Genomic DNA, 17,186 nt, shown 5'->3' with positions numbered 1-17,186 from the left:
GGAATAGTAACTACTCCCAAATTCAGGAGTGAAAATACAGCTTTTTCAGAGAATATAGCTTAAACATTGCAAGGTGACTATCTGAAAGGGAAAACACAAAGTTATTCTCCCTATCATGGCAGTTCATTAAACAGTATAGGTTTTATTGATGTATCTTTCTTCTTCAACATACTATACTGAAGTCAGTAGAACTTTGTGCAGAGGAGAGAGCAGCTCTTTGTGAATAACATCTCTACAGTATGTTACATGTGTATGCAGCAAAAAATTTGAAATGACATACAGGCAAAAGTCATACAGGAGACACACACAGATTGTTTAAGAAATTTAAAGGTACTGCTTTTGCACCTACAAAATATCAATGTATTTATATGTTTCCCCTACTAGTAAGAATATTGTAGATACTGTTCAATTGCTTTTCATTTCAAAGAAAATTGAATTGTTCATCACCATGTTTTAAAGGTACAGTTGAGATAAAGTTTAGAAACTATTCTGGAGTTTGGAATTCCCTGGGTTTTGACTGCTTCATTTTCTCAAGCCTTAATATTGCACTAATGTCTTTCTCTTTTTTTTTGGGGGGGGGGGTTCTTTTTTTTTTTCTTCATTATACCTAAAGACTGTACACAAAGAACATTTGGGGAATAACTAAAAGAAACACCCACACAAGGGAGCAAGAATCCACAGCTTGTATTGATCCTGGCATTTTCCCATGTTCCAACCAAATGAACAAGCCACAGGTGCAACCAGAAAGAGCAGGTGATCCAAACAAACTGTTATTGTGATGGGAATAAGTATGATTTTTTGTCCATAATGTATTCATCTCAAGGCACATTGATGCATCTGTTATATATTTACCAGCAGTGTTGTTTTCTGCCAGAAATTTTAAAAGGATGTAAATCTCTGAATTTATACACTTTGAAGATATATTCAACAACTTAATTGTTTCTGATTTCCATGTCTGGAACCTTAAATCAATTAATCTAATAGTACAACTAACATTCAGTAACATAAGCAAGTTATGTGCTTATAGACTCATTATTCAGCAACAGTAACATAGGGAGAGGAGAGTTAGGAAGACGTGCCAAGATTTCAATGTAAAAAGTATCACATTATGTACAGGCATGTCTTCACAGTTCTTTTACTTTCTATGTGGTTGTTCCCAGCATTGTTCCTTCTTATCAGCTTGCTAACCTGCTACTGAACCAATAGAGATGCCTATCCAAACTGGTGAATAATAACCATTTTATGAACAACTATGTTACGAAAAGGTAGGTAAAGTGGGCAAGAGTTGAACCAGTATATTGATCCAAGCAGGGAGGTACCTTCTAAAACCTTTAATATAAAAAATGTGGCTGCTGTAAGAGCAGAATTAATAGCTGAAAGGGCTGAGACTAGTGTGCTGAAAGGGCTAATAAGGACTAATAGCTGAAAGGGTTGAAACTAGTGTGTTCTTCCTAAACAGCATCTTTGACCAGACACATAGTAGTGTGCTAAATGGACTAGTCTGGACTAGATCTGGAGCTGGACTAGGCCAGACTGGATCTGGACTAGATCTGGACAAGGCCAGATCCTGTAAGGTATTTCTTATGTTTTCATCTTTACTCTGAGCAGTATTAACTCTTACATCTACGAAATTAGACTGAAATTTCCTAAACAGAATGTGAACTCCAGTTTCATGACTGTTTCTTGACTCTAGCAATCACACCATATCTAAAATAACCACGTGTGCTCTGCCTCTGCTGTTCCTACTCTCAACTTGTTCTATTAATACTTCCAGAGACAGTAAAGCTGCATTTTCTTCCCCCTTCTGTTCTTCTGGCTCCAGAGCTCTTGCATTTTTGGTAGTTCATTTACTTCAGCAGGATGAATTATAAATGCCAGGTGTTCACCCAATAGATTGATGATTGGGGCACAATTCTGGGAAGTAAGAAAGACTTCAGTCCCATACTATACTCCTCAAATCCTTTGCTATTGTTCTCATCATTAAATCAGAAGTTGTAGCTACTGTGGCCTTGGCAACTTACTCCTTCAGTGATCCACTCAGCTATACCATATGTACAACATCAGTGTAGGAAATGTTTCAGGCCCATAGAATTTGATGTGTATATGAACAAATTTTTAAAAAGACATGCAGCTACTAGAATTCTGAACATATTTCAGTAATAAGCCTGGGACGGGAACTATTCCCATCAGGTGGTTGTGGCTACCCTGCTTACAGACAAAGACATGCATGGGTGTAAGTTATTTAGTGCTAGCTGAATTCAGTGCCAGAAAACAGTCCTAGGCATCTTTTTTTAACTACTATAAACATAGCCATATAGACAGAACACAATATTTGTGAACTAAATACACAGACCACTTGCTATATGCTGTACTATTTAAACAACTTTATTTGTTTTCCCCTGAAAGTTTTTAAAATAGTTCAGAACATATCACAGGTAATTTTCTTGACAAATTTAGCTCTTAGCTGTTTAAAATCACTGTCAAATTATAATAGCATCTGGATTATGAAACAGGATAAATGGATGATCTTTGGCACTGTGATTCAGTACCTAAATAAAGATTTTTTTTATAAGAAACTGCTTAAAATGATTGCTTTTAGCTTGAGATTTTCTGCCTAACTTTTACTGTAAATAACTTTTAAAAGAATGGTCTTGGAAAACATTGTATATAGCTGTTACTCCTTTCCCAAGTGGCTTAAATGTTATTCCCTTATCCAGAGCTTTAAGTGGTTTTGTATTCTTCCTTATGTTATGTAGAATAGGAATTAGTGCTCATTAGAGTGGCACTCAGACTACATCTATGTTACTAAATAAAAGTGACTGGAACATTGTCTGTAAGGTGGTAGCTGGTATAGACCTAAAAAGAAGCCAGGGAACAAATCACAATTAAACACTGGAAAATCCTGGTATGCTGTTTGAACCTTTGCACAGTCCGTTTTATTTACTAGTGTACTGGCATAGACTTAGTCACACAGTTCTCTCAGGAAAACAGTCTGGCACATGCCATGGGATGCATCTAGCTCCACAGGACTCATAACAAGAAGGGGCATATTGTTCAACTGTGAGAGAGGAGAGAGAGACATGTTAAGTAGCGTGCACCAAGTTGTAGCAAGCACTGCCATCTCTCTCCTTCCTCCTGACCTGATAGACCCGATGCTATGGGCACAGATGATCAATGAACTCAGGTGTACTCTGGTGTCACACAAGGTTGTACGACATAAGTGTGTGTAGGAAGGAACCTTGTTCTTTGGTAGTGACAGAAGTAGTAATATACCTCCAAAAAGTTTTAGTATCTCCCATACCATTTCTCAGCCACAGTAGAGATGCATACTGGTAGAAGTTACAGCTATACAAGATTCCTACTAGAAATAAACAAATGCAATAAATGGTAACTTACACTTCTACTGTTTATTGCTTCTTTCTTGCTGAATCAGCTGTCTGGTTACAGAGCAGATTTCCACAGATTCTTTTCTGCAGAAGCTAGAAAATATCTGTAATTGAAGGGAGCTCTTAAAGGTTTGAAGTATTTTAGCTGTGAGAGTACAACTCTCTGAAACCACTAGCGACTTCTCTTGACACTTTTATAACTAAAATCAGCTCAACCAGCTTTTCAAATTTTACAAAAATGAAATAGCTTCAGGCAGAGACCTGGTGCACCCAGTTTAAACTCAAGTGATTTTTTTTATGTCTGAGATAAACCACTGAAAATCAGGGTTTATGTTGGATTTGCTGGCACAAATAGAGAAGCTGCTATATAGTAACACTAAATAAGCTTGCTTTTATTTCCTTCTATTCTAGGTATAAGGGATCAGCTTCTCAACACATGCAAATTGGTCAGTGAAATCAGGAAAAGATATAGACATTTACAACATTGCTGGCAGGCATATATCTATCTGTATAAAGCCAGTCATGTAGACCAGACACAGCTCCTACTTAAATTCCTTGCAAGACTGTTGAACTACTTCAGATTTTCAGTGCCATAGTTCAGAATACAGATTGCAAACTAAATTATATAAGAGCTTAAATAGAGAGATGATTTAATCTTTGTCTCTCAAGAGTGACCTTTGAACTTAATCTTTTACAGGAAGCATGACCTGCTTCTATGTTATTTGAGCATTTTGTGGGACTTCTACACTTTTTCCCACTACTCTTTGTCATTGTAATTGTCTGTTTCGGGACTCTAACATACCAATATATTCTCCACTGGCTTAGATAGATAGACACAGAATTGTACCAAACATAGACCACTTAAGTAACTAATTTTAGTGTGATGCACTCCATCAAAATGCAGATATCAAAAACAGATCAGATTAATTATGTTTATTTTTCCCTTTGGATTGCAGGTATTGTAACTTGATTAGTTTGGTTCTAGATATCTCCATTGCCAGTCTTAGGTAAGATGAATTCCACTATAAGCATTCAAAGTTTGTAGTCAAGGAGCAGTTAGATTTCACACAAAGGTGAAACAAATATACAATGCCTGATCTCAGAATAAGGCTGTCAAAAGAGCTAGGGAAAAAAAAATAAAAAAGCTAAGAGCGGGGAAGCAATGAGATATTAGCTAAAGGTGCCAAATATGTATTTGACATAAGTGCTGTCAAGGGTGTTTGTTTTGCCTTCCCTCCCCCCACAAGAAATCACATCAGAGTTTTAAGTGAGAGAAGTGAAGGAAGACTGCACGTAGGCTTAGATATGTTTCTAAGGAACCCATGGCATACAATGCATGCCCTACAATGATTTATGATTCCAAAAATATGACAAACGGACAGTGATGGCACATGTCACACAGTGCTCAAAGGTTAGTGTTTAAAACTGTGCTTGATGTGAAGTGAATATAGGTCAGGGGTAGCTTAAGAACAGTCTTGAAAAGGAAATTTAAGAGATGGTATTTAATGTGATAGAAAGGGCAAGACCCATAAAGATCTTCGAAAACCTTCTGGTGACACAAAGTTATGAGAGCCTGGACAAGTGTTCCGATTTTGTGGAGAGATACCACAGACCATGAATCAGAGTCAATGTGCAAGAAGAACCTTCAAATTTAGATACATCCTGGAAGTTAATTAAAGATATTACCCAACTCATAAGCAGGATAGTGAAGTTAGTTACCCATTATGGCAGAGGTGAAAGAACACTGTGAGGGGGAAAATGAGATATTAAAGAGGTAGGCTTACAATATTTGCTCAGAGGGACTATAGTCTGGAGATAAGAAATAGACAGATAAGCGGGGGGTGAGAGAGACAAACATCAGTACAGTGGAGGAAAGCATAGTCAATATTCTAAAATGTTCTCTGCAGACAGTGTTCATCTCACATACAACCTAAGACTGAGTAGCAGTGGTCCCTTATGACAGCCAGTGGGGAGGAAAAATAAAAGTAATTATCAGAGATACTGCATAAGTCATTAAAAGTAGATGAATCACACATTATAAATGCCAACGAAGGTAGCCTAGACAATAATCTCAAGTGAAAATCTCCACACTGCAGAGGTCTAAAGGTGGAAGATATAACTCTATCAAGTATTAAAAATGAAAAGAGGAACAGGGCTGAAACATAGCTCTGTAGAAATCCCACAAAAATTTATAATGGTGATATGGAAACAAAGTTCTGAAGTAATTACTGGGTAGGCAGGAGGAAAACTGGTGGAGAACAGAATGCATAAACTGAGAGAAACTAAGATTTCTTCCTGGAATTTCTTCCTGGAATTCCTTAAATTCTTCCTGGAAGAAGAGCACCACTGGCTGGAGGAGGTTGCGGATGAATCAAACACAACTGGCTTACAGCACCAATTCTGTAGTTTGCAGTGTAAGCCAAGATGAGAGGCTGAGAGATGGATTTGTTCACCCTTAACAAAAGAAGGTTGGGAGAGGACCTTACGGCCATCAACAACTACCTAATGAGAAGGTATAAAGAAGACAGAGCCAGATTCAACAGTGCACAGAACAAAGTCATGAAGCAAGTTGGAACATGGGAAATTCTGTCCCAAAAAGAAAAACAAATAAATACTGAGCTCAGGCGCACACCAGAACAGGCTGCCCAGAGAAGCTGTGGTATCTCCACCCTTGGAGACATTCAGAACTCAGCTGGACACAGCCCTGAGCAACCTGCTACACCTGGATGTGCTTTGAGTGAGGCATTGGACAAAAGACTTCCAGAGGCCCTGGAAAAATCCACAAGATTTTGTGATTCTAAGAAAGGACAAGACAATTTTTTTATTTTTTAAAGACCAAAAAACTTGAAGACTGCTTATATTACAAGGCAGAGGCAGGACAGGCAGAAAGAGTGAGAGATTAACTGAAGAGTAAGGGTGAAAAAAAAGCATGGTCATGAAGAAGATGAGAAGATTTTCTTCAGTTTCAACAGGTTATTGAAAGGTTATTAATTTTATATTACTAGACTTATGTAAAGTAAATAGAATCATTCTAGTGCTAAACAAAAACTTTAGATCTACAATTTGTCAGTTTTATCCCAAATTATTACACAGGTTAACCTGGTTTGTTGTTGATTTCTTTTTTAGTTAAATAAATACATAAGAATTCACTTCTAGCTGAATTACATTACAAATAGCCATTAAGCCTGTGACAAGACTGCATCTCTGCCTTTAGTTCTATTACTCTAGGAAAACTTCACCTGTATATAATCTGTTTTCCTATCTGTAGAAAGGAAACAATGAAAAAAGCTTGCTTTTAGTCACTGAGCTCTTCAGATGGTGAGAACTGTTGCTGTTAATACTGTGGATCTGAGAGAGAATAAAGACAAATGCACTAATCTCCATTGTTCCTCCCCCCCCTGCCCCCCGCCTTGTCAAATACCTGAAAGTCCTTTGCTTATCTCCCACTGGCATCTGTGTATGTTGACTCCAAAAGGAGCTACTTCATGTCCTTTGGGTTAGTCATTTCTGCAGATTTATTTGATGTACGCAGTGTTTTACAAGCTCTCCAGAAAAGCATTTGCTAGGAGCAGCAACTGCAAGGCTGAAATGGAAATTGCAGAGGCAGCAGGCAGTACAAACAGGAAAGCACAGGGGAAAATGTACCTGGGGCTCAGCCATGGCCCCATTAGAACTTCCAGGTCTTAAATGGTTAGAGAAGCAAGTAAAGAAGATATTTTGAAAGAATCATTATAAACTTACTATGATTACTCAATTTAAACAGGACCTACTATACAAACAGAATTATTATTATTTTTTAAATTCATCCAGTTAGAAAAAAAGAAAAATGTTTGCAGTGGCCCTTTAAATTGCCAGCCAAACATTAACTTATTTAAAAAAAGAAAGATATTACGGTCATTTGAATGCTTATGATTGTTATGCTCTATTCCATTTTATATATGGGTTCTATGATTTATTGACATCCCAGTATAAATGGTTCTTTATTTTCTATTCATCCTAACCTTGGTCAAATAATACCACCCTACTTCTCTTCACAATATTTTCCTAATATCTCAGCTCATTTAATTCTATTGATCCACTGAAGAGTATAATGGCAATGAAACTGGAATTAATAGCACCTCCCTTCTCTAATGCTAAGAGCTTTCCTATTTAGTCCGTGGACCATCACACAAAATCATAAAAGTAGACAAAAAAGCAGACTGACCTTTATCAGCTACTATTGTGTTGCAAAATTCAGCAAAGCCCAGAACATCATTTTCAGTTTTATGGCACTGTTTTCTTAAATAATAAGGGGAATAGGGGGGAGGAACTGACCCCTGTTCAGCATTTACTTAAGCAGAATTGGCATTAATAGAGTATTCTGTCAAAAATTCAAGCCCAGGAAAATGTATGGCTTTGTCCACAGCAGCAGCTATCTTAGTAGATTGCACTGTCACTGCTTCACACAAAGAGCATTGCAACACCATTAGTGGACATAAATAATGCACAAGCTCTTATGCAGTACTCAGCTAAGTGCATGGAAACCTTGGGCTCCTGTTGTCAGAAATTCAATGGATTAGTACCTAGATTTATTTTAAGTCTGTAAAGCACTTTGTTCTTGACAGCGTTCAAAGTAGAAAGAGTGCTATCCTGAATGTGCATCTTAATACTGTCATTCTTGTCTTGTAAGAATAGATGAAATATGGGATGCAATACTTCTTTTTAATATTTAAAAGTTTTCACTGAGTGGACACAGTACACACATACCCACACAGATATATATATGTGTTTGTAGACATAAGAACACAGTAACTCATGGTCACCATATTGATCTGGAAATGCAAAAGACAGATATGCAATGTAATTTTAGTAAGGAAGAGTACCATCACAACTGCAGATTATGAAAACAAATACTGATAAACAAATACATTATCATTATTACCTGGTTTTTTTGTAAATGAGATTTTCCCTCTGCCAGATTCCTATATAAATATCACATTTACAGTTCCATTACAACACAAAGTACTTGGCTTCTACAATGAGCATTACTGAGAAGAGATCATATGGTTAACTGAGGTGATCATGAATATTTTAATCTAATTACCAATATTGAGAACTCAGTAAATCCTTACTTACCACATATCAAATACAGTAGTGCTCTTGTACAAGTTTACAACAAAATGTCAACTTCCTAGTTCAAAACAAAGCAGAACAAAACACAAAAAAAACCCTCAAAATTTTTCAAACCCATCATTTAAAAGCATGTGAAATATGTTCAAGAAATTGCTTCAAGCAATAGACACTGTGGGGTCTATTTGCCTCTCGATGTTCTGGAGAGTTAAGCATGATAATCCCCCATGCATTGAGAGGATAACAGGACCCTTTGTGTAGATTAAAAGCAGTTTTCTATTGATATCAGGGTGGTAATGCAAGAACAGCAATATCTCATGTGAAGGTCAATCTTTCACAATGCCACTAAGACATAAAATCTTCGTTTGAAATAACAGTTACCTTTTCTCTTTGCCTGCATGGTCCATGAATTTCCACACAATTCATTGAACCAGCAGCCAATGAACTATTCATTATTGAACGCAGTGATTTAAAAGTCACAATATGTACATCATTAACGCCCATTTGGAAAAAAAAAGTCAAATTCCAGAAATCTTGGCAGGATTTGAAATATGTTAAAAATATATTGCAATATCTACACAATAATCTTTGAATATAAAATCAGAATTGCTTTGTTGCCAACTTTTTGATATCTGTAGCAAACCCCACCCTAATCCAAGGGAAAATGAACTGTTTATCCCCCTAACTACTGGAAGATATATGAGCTTGTCTATTCGGCACGTAGTTCTCCACTACTTCTTGAAGGTATTGCAGGTTGTATCGCCTCATGTTCTACCACTTGTAACAGAATTTTTGTTAAAGCTGTTCCCCAGGTCCTCTGTACTGTACATCACAAAAGAAAGCTCTTTTTAAAGAGAGAAAAAAGATACAAGAGATACGAGAAAGAGCAAGAGACAGGAGAAAGGAGAGAGAGAAGGAGGAGGGGAGGGGAAAGAGAGAAACAGGGAGAGAAAGGAGGAAGGGAGGAAGAAGGAAAGGGTAGAGGAAAGGGAGAGAGCAAAGAAAGACAAAGAGAGGAAGAGCGCCCGGTAAAAAGAGAGACAGAGAATAAAGCGGAAGAGAGAAAGAGAGTGAGATAAAGGGATAGAGAAAGAAAGAAAGACAGGAAGATAACAAGAAATAAAGAAAGAAAAAGAAAGGAAGGAAGGAAGGAAGAAAGAAAGAGAGAGAGAAAGAAGACAGAGGAAAGAAGGGAAAGAAAGAAAAATATTTCTTTGTTCCTATGTTACAGGATTACTACCGTGTAAAATATTCATTTAGCTTTAGTTACGTTTGAACATATAGCCTTTAAACACTTCAGCACGAAGCCTGAAAACAGCGCAACTTGCGAGAGAGAGGCGCATCCTAAAATGCCGGCGGTGCTCGTTAGGCACAAGCGGGAGAGGCACGGCGCAGCCCGGGCGCAGCCGGCGAGCCGTGGCAATAGGTGGCGCCTGGCCCCCGCCTGATTTTCCCTCAGACCCTGCTCGGAGCAGCGGAAAACTCTTCTCCTAAGTGTTTCGTAAAAGCTTACGTTGCTTTTTAAAAAGTTGCATTCCTAATGAAAGACGGGAAATTTTAGTCAGTGCGTTGACTGGTGTTTTGCAGTGCTATAGGAGCGCCGACAAACTTACACCGGAGCTGCACAAATCAGGGAATTAATTACTCTGGTGCAGAAGTTTATATTTTCCAATATCATTGAGAAACTTGATCTTAATCCGTTGGCCCGTATAGCTTTTAATTGATTTTGTTTGGGGTTTTTTTTTTAAAATTAGGAAGAAGTCTCATTTTCAAGAAAATTACCTTTTATGATTTGGCCACATTACTGCTAATCTGATTAGAGATTTTAAACATTTCTATGAAAAACATGTATTGTTGGAACTATTTGTCTACATAATTACAATTCTTGACACAAAAAATGCCCAATATAGAGCTTTTGTTTTGTTGTTCTTACCATAATGAAAAAAGAAACTTTCCAATTATTATATAACACATGAAAAAGACCTTGGAATATGTGAACAGACTGCCTATTGGTTAAATATATACTAATTTTAATGTGGCATGAAAAAAATAAATATTAAAACAAAACATGCTAACTGTAAGCCTGAAATCCTGGTTCATCTGTGAAACCTATTTTTACATCACTGCTTAAAGATTTCATCTTGGTTTCCATAAGAGAGGAAGGGGATGTCTTTTCCTTGAGAACAGAGAGTTATTTAAAACTCTGCCTTACGTTCACAAAAAGGACAGAGTACATACCCATCTACACACATACACATGTGCACACAAGGGCACATTGTATATTCATACACAGAATCCTATTATTCCCAAAGTAGAGTTATTTTAAAAGCAGAGAGATAATTGATTAGCAGTGCAAGACATTTTCTAATGCTGGAAGGCAAAGGAAAGTTTCTTATCTAGTTTCTGTTATCAATATCTTAAAACGGAAACTGCATTTCAAGAGCAAAATTATGATATCATGATAAGAAGTTTCAGCCATAACTAACAGTTTTGCATTGATTAATAACTGGAGTTGGAAGGTGAAAACAGCTTCCCTTTTAAGAGAGAGAGAGACTTTCTTTTCAAGGAGGTCGTCCCACATCATGGAAAGCACAAAAGTGAAGATCAAGTGGTTTATAATATTTTTAAGCTAAAGTAGTGGATGTCAATAGCTTCATTCCATGTTGTTGCTCCGTATGCTGCATACTTGAAGTAAATTACCAGATTAAAAAAGGAATTCATGTTAATGATTTACAAATTCCTGCAAGTTAAGATTTTTTACAGAATGATAAAATGACCTGAGAATGATTTAAAATACAATTATGGTTGATATATTTATAAACTGTAAAAATACAAAATATATCCCAGAATCACAGAATGGTTGAGGTTGGAAGGGACCTCCGGAGGTCATCCTGTCCAACCCCCCTGGTCAAGCAGGGACACCGGGACCCAGTTGCCCAGCACTATGTCCAGATGGCTTTTGGGTATCTCCAAGGATGGAGACTCCACAGTCTCCCTGAGCAACCTGTAAATATCTATAAAGCAAGACTTTTCAGTTTGCTAGCTAAAGAACTGCAAACATGAGATTAGATTTGAAATTGGCTTCCCAAAATCACTACTGCAAATGTTTCCTGCCCACTTTATAAACCAACAGTAGTCTTCCTACCTTTCCAGTAACCCTTCATTTAGACACACATCCAACCAAACAATATGTTTGTCCCATTTGATTCCATAGCATCTGTACATGCTCTTTGGTACCCTGTGAAGATAGAAGAAATATGTGATACAAGTCATTTAGCTAATTAATATCTTTCAGCCGCCAACCTGGCACCCTCCAACATTGCAGGATTGTCACAGGAGAAAGATAGTATGTTTCAGTAAAGGAAAGATGATTAGTGGTGACTTGAGAGTAGAGATACCACCATGGGACAGAACAGAAAGAGAAAGGGAATATGGACACAGGCATACTGAGGTAGAGCAGGGGGACACCTTGCCAGAGACTTCACTAGGCCCCCTATTCATTTGAATTTAACACTCCTAGTCCAATAGCAGACACAACTTATTCCTTTTTTCTTTTCTTCGTACACTCTGATTGAACAAACCGTACACATGGGAGTTCAAGTCATATGCATGCAGCGACATAAGTATTTGTGGAAAATGGACTGTAACTGGTATCCTCAATTATCAACATATTGATTCTGCAGGCCTAAGACTCCCATTCCTCTTGTACACTGTTTTGCTAAATTTGGAACCAGTCTAAACACGCTGCCACCAAAAGCTTGTTAAAACATAGACTATTGCATTCAATAGAATATAATGGGTGAAGAGAAAGGAGCTAGAACAAAATCTAAGACTGTCATGTCTTATTTAAATGCAAGCTTACTTAATTTTGCCTTGTGTTTGAATCTTGCATTGCTTTAGGCTTGGATAATAAAGGAGGCTGGTCAGATTCACTTTCCTTACTTGCCAGTTTCTAAACAGTTTTTATTTTCAGGCACTTAGACATTACAAGCATGAGAACAAATATAAACAGATAGATACATAGATCTTGTTATTGTTTCTTAATATGCTCACCCTGTAGCATATAGATAAACTTAGAACTATAGAAAATTTTGCATTCACTCAGATTAAATACTTTTTTTTTTTAAACAGGTTCATTTGGGATTTTTTTTTTTTTGAGTGTGAACATTTCCATTGATCAAAGCTTCCAATAAGAGTTATTTCTTAACCCCTATATATTTGGCCAAATATATCTACATCATGCCACTAAAATCTGTGGAAACCAATTTAAAAGTCATACTTGTACTTGCTAAATATGTCTTTGCATCATATTTATGTGAAAGGAATTGTCATTTACAAGTGTAAGTTTTGCTTTATGTCTTTTAAAATACATAATTATTTCTTATGAATATGTGTGTTTACAGTATAATCCATAATATACTGTAATTTACCAGTCAAATTATTACTGCTTGACTATACTTAATCTAATAGCAATGATTAACTATGTGTTTGTGGAGACATTTTCCAAGAGTTTTGGAATTTTATCAATGCTGTTCACTTTGATAATGCAGCAGCTGGGTAGCTGAAACTTCATGAAGTACTTTAAAGTTGTCATATCCATTTTTTTTAGGTTGGGTTTTCCTCCTAGGGATAATTTTAAATCTTAACTTAGAACTAAAGTTTCTCCAACATTTTTTATTTAAAATATTTCTTTTAATTAGTTCTTGGAAGATTAATTTTCAGAAAAATACAGTTTATATATATATATATATATATATATATAAAAATAATAGAATACCAAGTATCCTAACTCAGGAATGATACCTGGAAATGAAGGGAAGAAGTAGATACAGTTTATTCCAGAACTCAACAAGCTCATAACTGGACCCTAAGCACAGAAAAAAGCATTACTATAGAATACTATTTCAATTAAAAGGTATCCCTTAAAAAAAATTGTTCAGTTTACTTGACACCTGTCAAAAAGCTTAGATGACAGGCATCATTTCTCAAACTGTTCCACCTACTAAGATCTAATCAATCTGTCCAATTTACCATTCATAATTTGCATAGTATACTGACTGCTTCAATCCATATTTTATCTTGTATTTTCTCATCATCAACTTTCAGTAATCATCAAAAATTTAAATAAGAATTTTATCATTCCCTTGATGACATTGGTGCATGAAAAAGAAAGAAGAGGAAAACTGAGCTAACTTTGCATGCCAGTCTTAAACTTTTTTTAGCAAAAAGGGACAGGAAATCAACATTATCTGACTGTATTTTTAAACTACAGGACAGCAAATTTGAAGTTCTCTGAGGAACCACAGAACTAAGAAGGAGGGTGGTCTCATCCAAATCTTCATTTTGTTTTTTCATGTGGGATTTCTGTTGATACTGAAGTAGAAGGCTAGCTGTAGAGACTGGAAGATTTGGGAAACTTATGGATACACCTCTAATTCATTTATTACCCAGTTAGTTGTTAATTTAAAGTCTTAGTTAAACAAATGATGAGAGCTGTTATAACTTCTGAGATCTGAGAATGGATCCCCTTTTGCCATGCATTTTTCATACTTGTAACATCCACCTACCCTAGCTGTTATGTCCTCATTCTCACCATTAGCCTGTATGTGTACTGTATGGACATTTCACAGTTCTGCTGTTTGCTGGGATGTGCCTGTGTATCTGCATGTTGTGGGCCACTATTAACCAGTATATACATGCTTTGGAATTTGAGAAAAGCAGTTCGGAAACATAAATGCGTGAAAATGCTGGAATGTGATGGTTCCTGGTCTAAGTAATTTCTCCCTGGTTTCATTTTGTATATTTGTCCTTCAAAGTAGATCATTAAAAGAATTTCAGTTTGACTTTAGATATCTATGTATTAATAGTTAAATGCCTATAATAAGTTTGCTTTAAACAAAACCAAAAAAAAAAAAAAAAGCTGCCAAAGTCTTCTACACCTTAATTCAACTTTGTCTTAAAACCCAGTTTAGGTCATTTGAAAGATTAACACTGGCTATGGAGACATTTGACCATCTGGTAACTAAAATTTTCATTGCTGCCCCAAACTACTATACATTGCCATGTAACTAAAACCCAGTCTGACAGGGACCTACAGTGAAGCAAGTTCCATAAGAAATTGCTTGTGTAGCTCTATCATTAAAATACCTTTTGATTTTTCCAAGATCAATGGAGTCCATTTTAATGAAAAAAGAGAGCTATATATTCTTTCCAAGGATAAATGCACATATAAAACTCCTCAGTAGTCAACAGAAAACTAAACATTTCCGAAAACTTCAGTAGTCATATGGCAGGGGGTATTGGCTACCAATTACACACAGTTTGATGACCATGGGAAATTCTGTGATAAATCTATTGCTGCCATCAATGCAGAGTTATGTTCCCATCTCTGCTGTTTTCTGTTCATTAAAACCATAGCTCAGCAACACCTCTCAAGTTTTTAGATTAATTTAAACCTCATTTAGATGTTGTCGGAAAATCTGCAGGTATGATTCTTGTGCCATTTCTAACCTACTTCAGCTTTGTGCTTCCTAACTTTCCCTTGTATTTTTACTGCAAAAGCTAGGTATATAAACGGGCATAGTCCCCAGAGTTAAAAAGAACCTTTGAAACTATCTTTTGATAAGCTATATATGGAATAAATTCTGCTGCCTTTTTTGCAGTTTGCCTTTAAAGCAGAAAATCACTGTGTATTTTGTCACAGAGGCTAATAAAGCTAATATAACAACCTAATTTAAAAATATAACCATACTGATTTAAGACATATGATTACAAGTTTGATGTCACAAACTTTAGTCATCAATGTAACATTTATGATTCAGTAGCTCTATTGTGTTTGCAGAATTAGCGTCTTGTTCTCTGTTAGAATCTAAGATGAATGTGTATATTAAAAACTCCTGTATTCACATTGCATAAATATGCAAGAGCATTTTTAATAAAATTCTTTATATCACCTTTCGTTCCATTCTATTACGCTCACATGTAATATACCTAAATGGAGATCACCTGTAGAGATTGAACCTGAAACCTTTAATATGAAGTTTCTTCCATTTGAAATAAAGGAACTCAATCTGCCAATAACACTTGCAGATCATATTCTTGTGGTCTAGTCATTCAAGCCAATGAATACAATATAGATATCCAGTGTAAAAGCAAGATCATGGACCTATCTGGATCACTAGTTTTTAATTACTTCGGATATCAGTCTTCCAGCGCTGACTAACTGACTGAGTACTACAGTTATAGGTACGGCCAAAGGAGATTGGTTTGACTGGTCATAAGTTTAATTCCTGCTGATGCCCTGTTGTGGAGCCTGTTATTGGTTTACAAACAGAAAAATCAGAAAAATTTTATATATCTTGAGGTACATTTTTATTTATATACTGTATCTGGTGTAGGTGTCCACATGTTGGCAGCGGGGGGCTGCAGGGGCCTCTGTGAGCCGGTTCCAGCTGGTTCCAGCCGGCTCCAATGGACCCACCGCAGGGCACCGCTGAGCCCTGCAGCCAAGGTGGGGGTGCCTCGGGGAAAACGTATTTAAGAAAAGGCAAAATGCTGCACAGCAGAGAGGGGTATGAAGAAAAAAGGTCTGTAAAACAGCATTGCAAACACCAAGGTCAAAGAAGGAGGAGAGGAGGTGTTCCACGAGCTGGAGCAGAAGTTCCCCTGCAGCCCATGGAGAGACCACAGTGGAGCCGGTTCATCCTGGAAGACTACAGCCCATGGAAGGGCCCAAGCTGGAGCAGGGGAAAAACATGAGGAGGAAGAAGCAGCAGAGAGGTGCTGTTATGGACTGAGTGTGGATCCCATTCCCCATCACCCTGTGTCACTTCAGAGGGTGAGGAGGTCAACAAATTGGGAATGAAGGAGTGAAGTTGAGCCTGGGAAAAAGAGGCAGAGCCAAAGGCATTTTTAATTTTTGACTTTGTTTTTCACCGTCCAACTCTATTTTTAATAAATGGGCAGTAATTTAAATTAATTTTCCCCAAGTTGAGTCTGTTTTGTCTGTGACAGCAATTGGTAAACGATCCCCAGTCTTTATCTTGACCCATGAGCTTTTCCATCTTATTTTCTCCCCCTGACCTGTTGAGAAGGTGGACTAAGAGAGCAGCTGGGTGGGCTTCTGGCAGCTCGCCAAGGTCAACCCACCACAATGTATACATGTATATACACACACACCATTTTAGGTATACTACTAATAATTTATATTTCAAACAAACAAACAAACAAATTTATTGCTTTCTGCAATGCAGTTACCAAGATAATATCATTTTAGTTAACTATCAAAAGCTCACTGTAATGATGTCATTTGGGTTTTTTTTTTTTGTTGTAAGACCAAACTGAATTATTATTAAAGTGAAATTCTGCAGAAATATCCTGATGATCCTACAGATTTCTTCCAGTTTTCTAATGAATTGTGTCTTCCAATCAGAAAAGAAAGATTTGAGGATTGTCTTCCCTACATCATTTAAAACTTAATTAAATATATCTGTTAAATTAGAGTTAAAAAGAGACATATGGGCCAGATTCCCAAGTAAATCAGATAACTCTCTAGACTTGAATAGATCAGAACCTATTTGTTCTAGATGGGGTCTGACACAAAGTATCTATTTCTAGTTTAAGTTTATAAACTTCACTTTGTTAGAAATTAAAGAACAGAAAGGATAAACATTTCAAAAGTAACTATTACAC

General features: G+C 36.7%; 1 long non-coding RNA gene across 2 annotated transcripts in view; it reads right to left on the bottom strand.

The window, feature by feature from the left end:
* Positions 1-6,946, bottom strand: part of LOC128141363 (uncharacterized) — a 136,805-nt gene extending 129,859 nt beyond the window's left edge. Inside the window, exons 1-2 of one of the 2 annotated variants that reach the window (XR_008234979.1) lie at positions 6,808-6,946; positions 3,397-3,490 (exon numbers count right to left, since the gene is read on the bottom strand). This is a non-coding gene — a long non-coding RNA (uncharacterized LOC128141363). The remainder of the gene's footprint in view (positions 1-3,396; positions 3,491-6,807) is intronic. The other variant, XR_008234980.1, reaches the window with a different exon arrangement.
* Between the last annotated feature and the right edge of the window lie 10,240 nt (positions 6,947-17,186).

The sequence above is a fragment of the Harpia harpyja genome, chromosome 4, assembly GCF_026419915.1.
Source record: "Harpia harpyja isolate bHarHar1 chromosome 4, bHarHar1 primary haplotype, whole genome shotgun sequence".
Lineage (NCBI taxonomy): Eukaryota > Metazoa > Chordata > Aves > Accipitriformes > Accipitridae > Harpia > Harpia harpyja.
The sequence above is the reverse complement of the archived record's forward strand: the minus strand, read 5'-3'. Positions and strand labels throughout refer to the sequence as shown.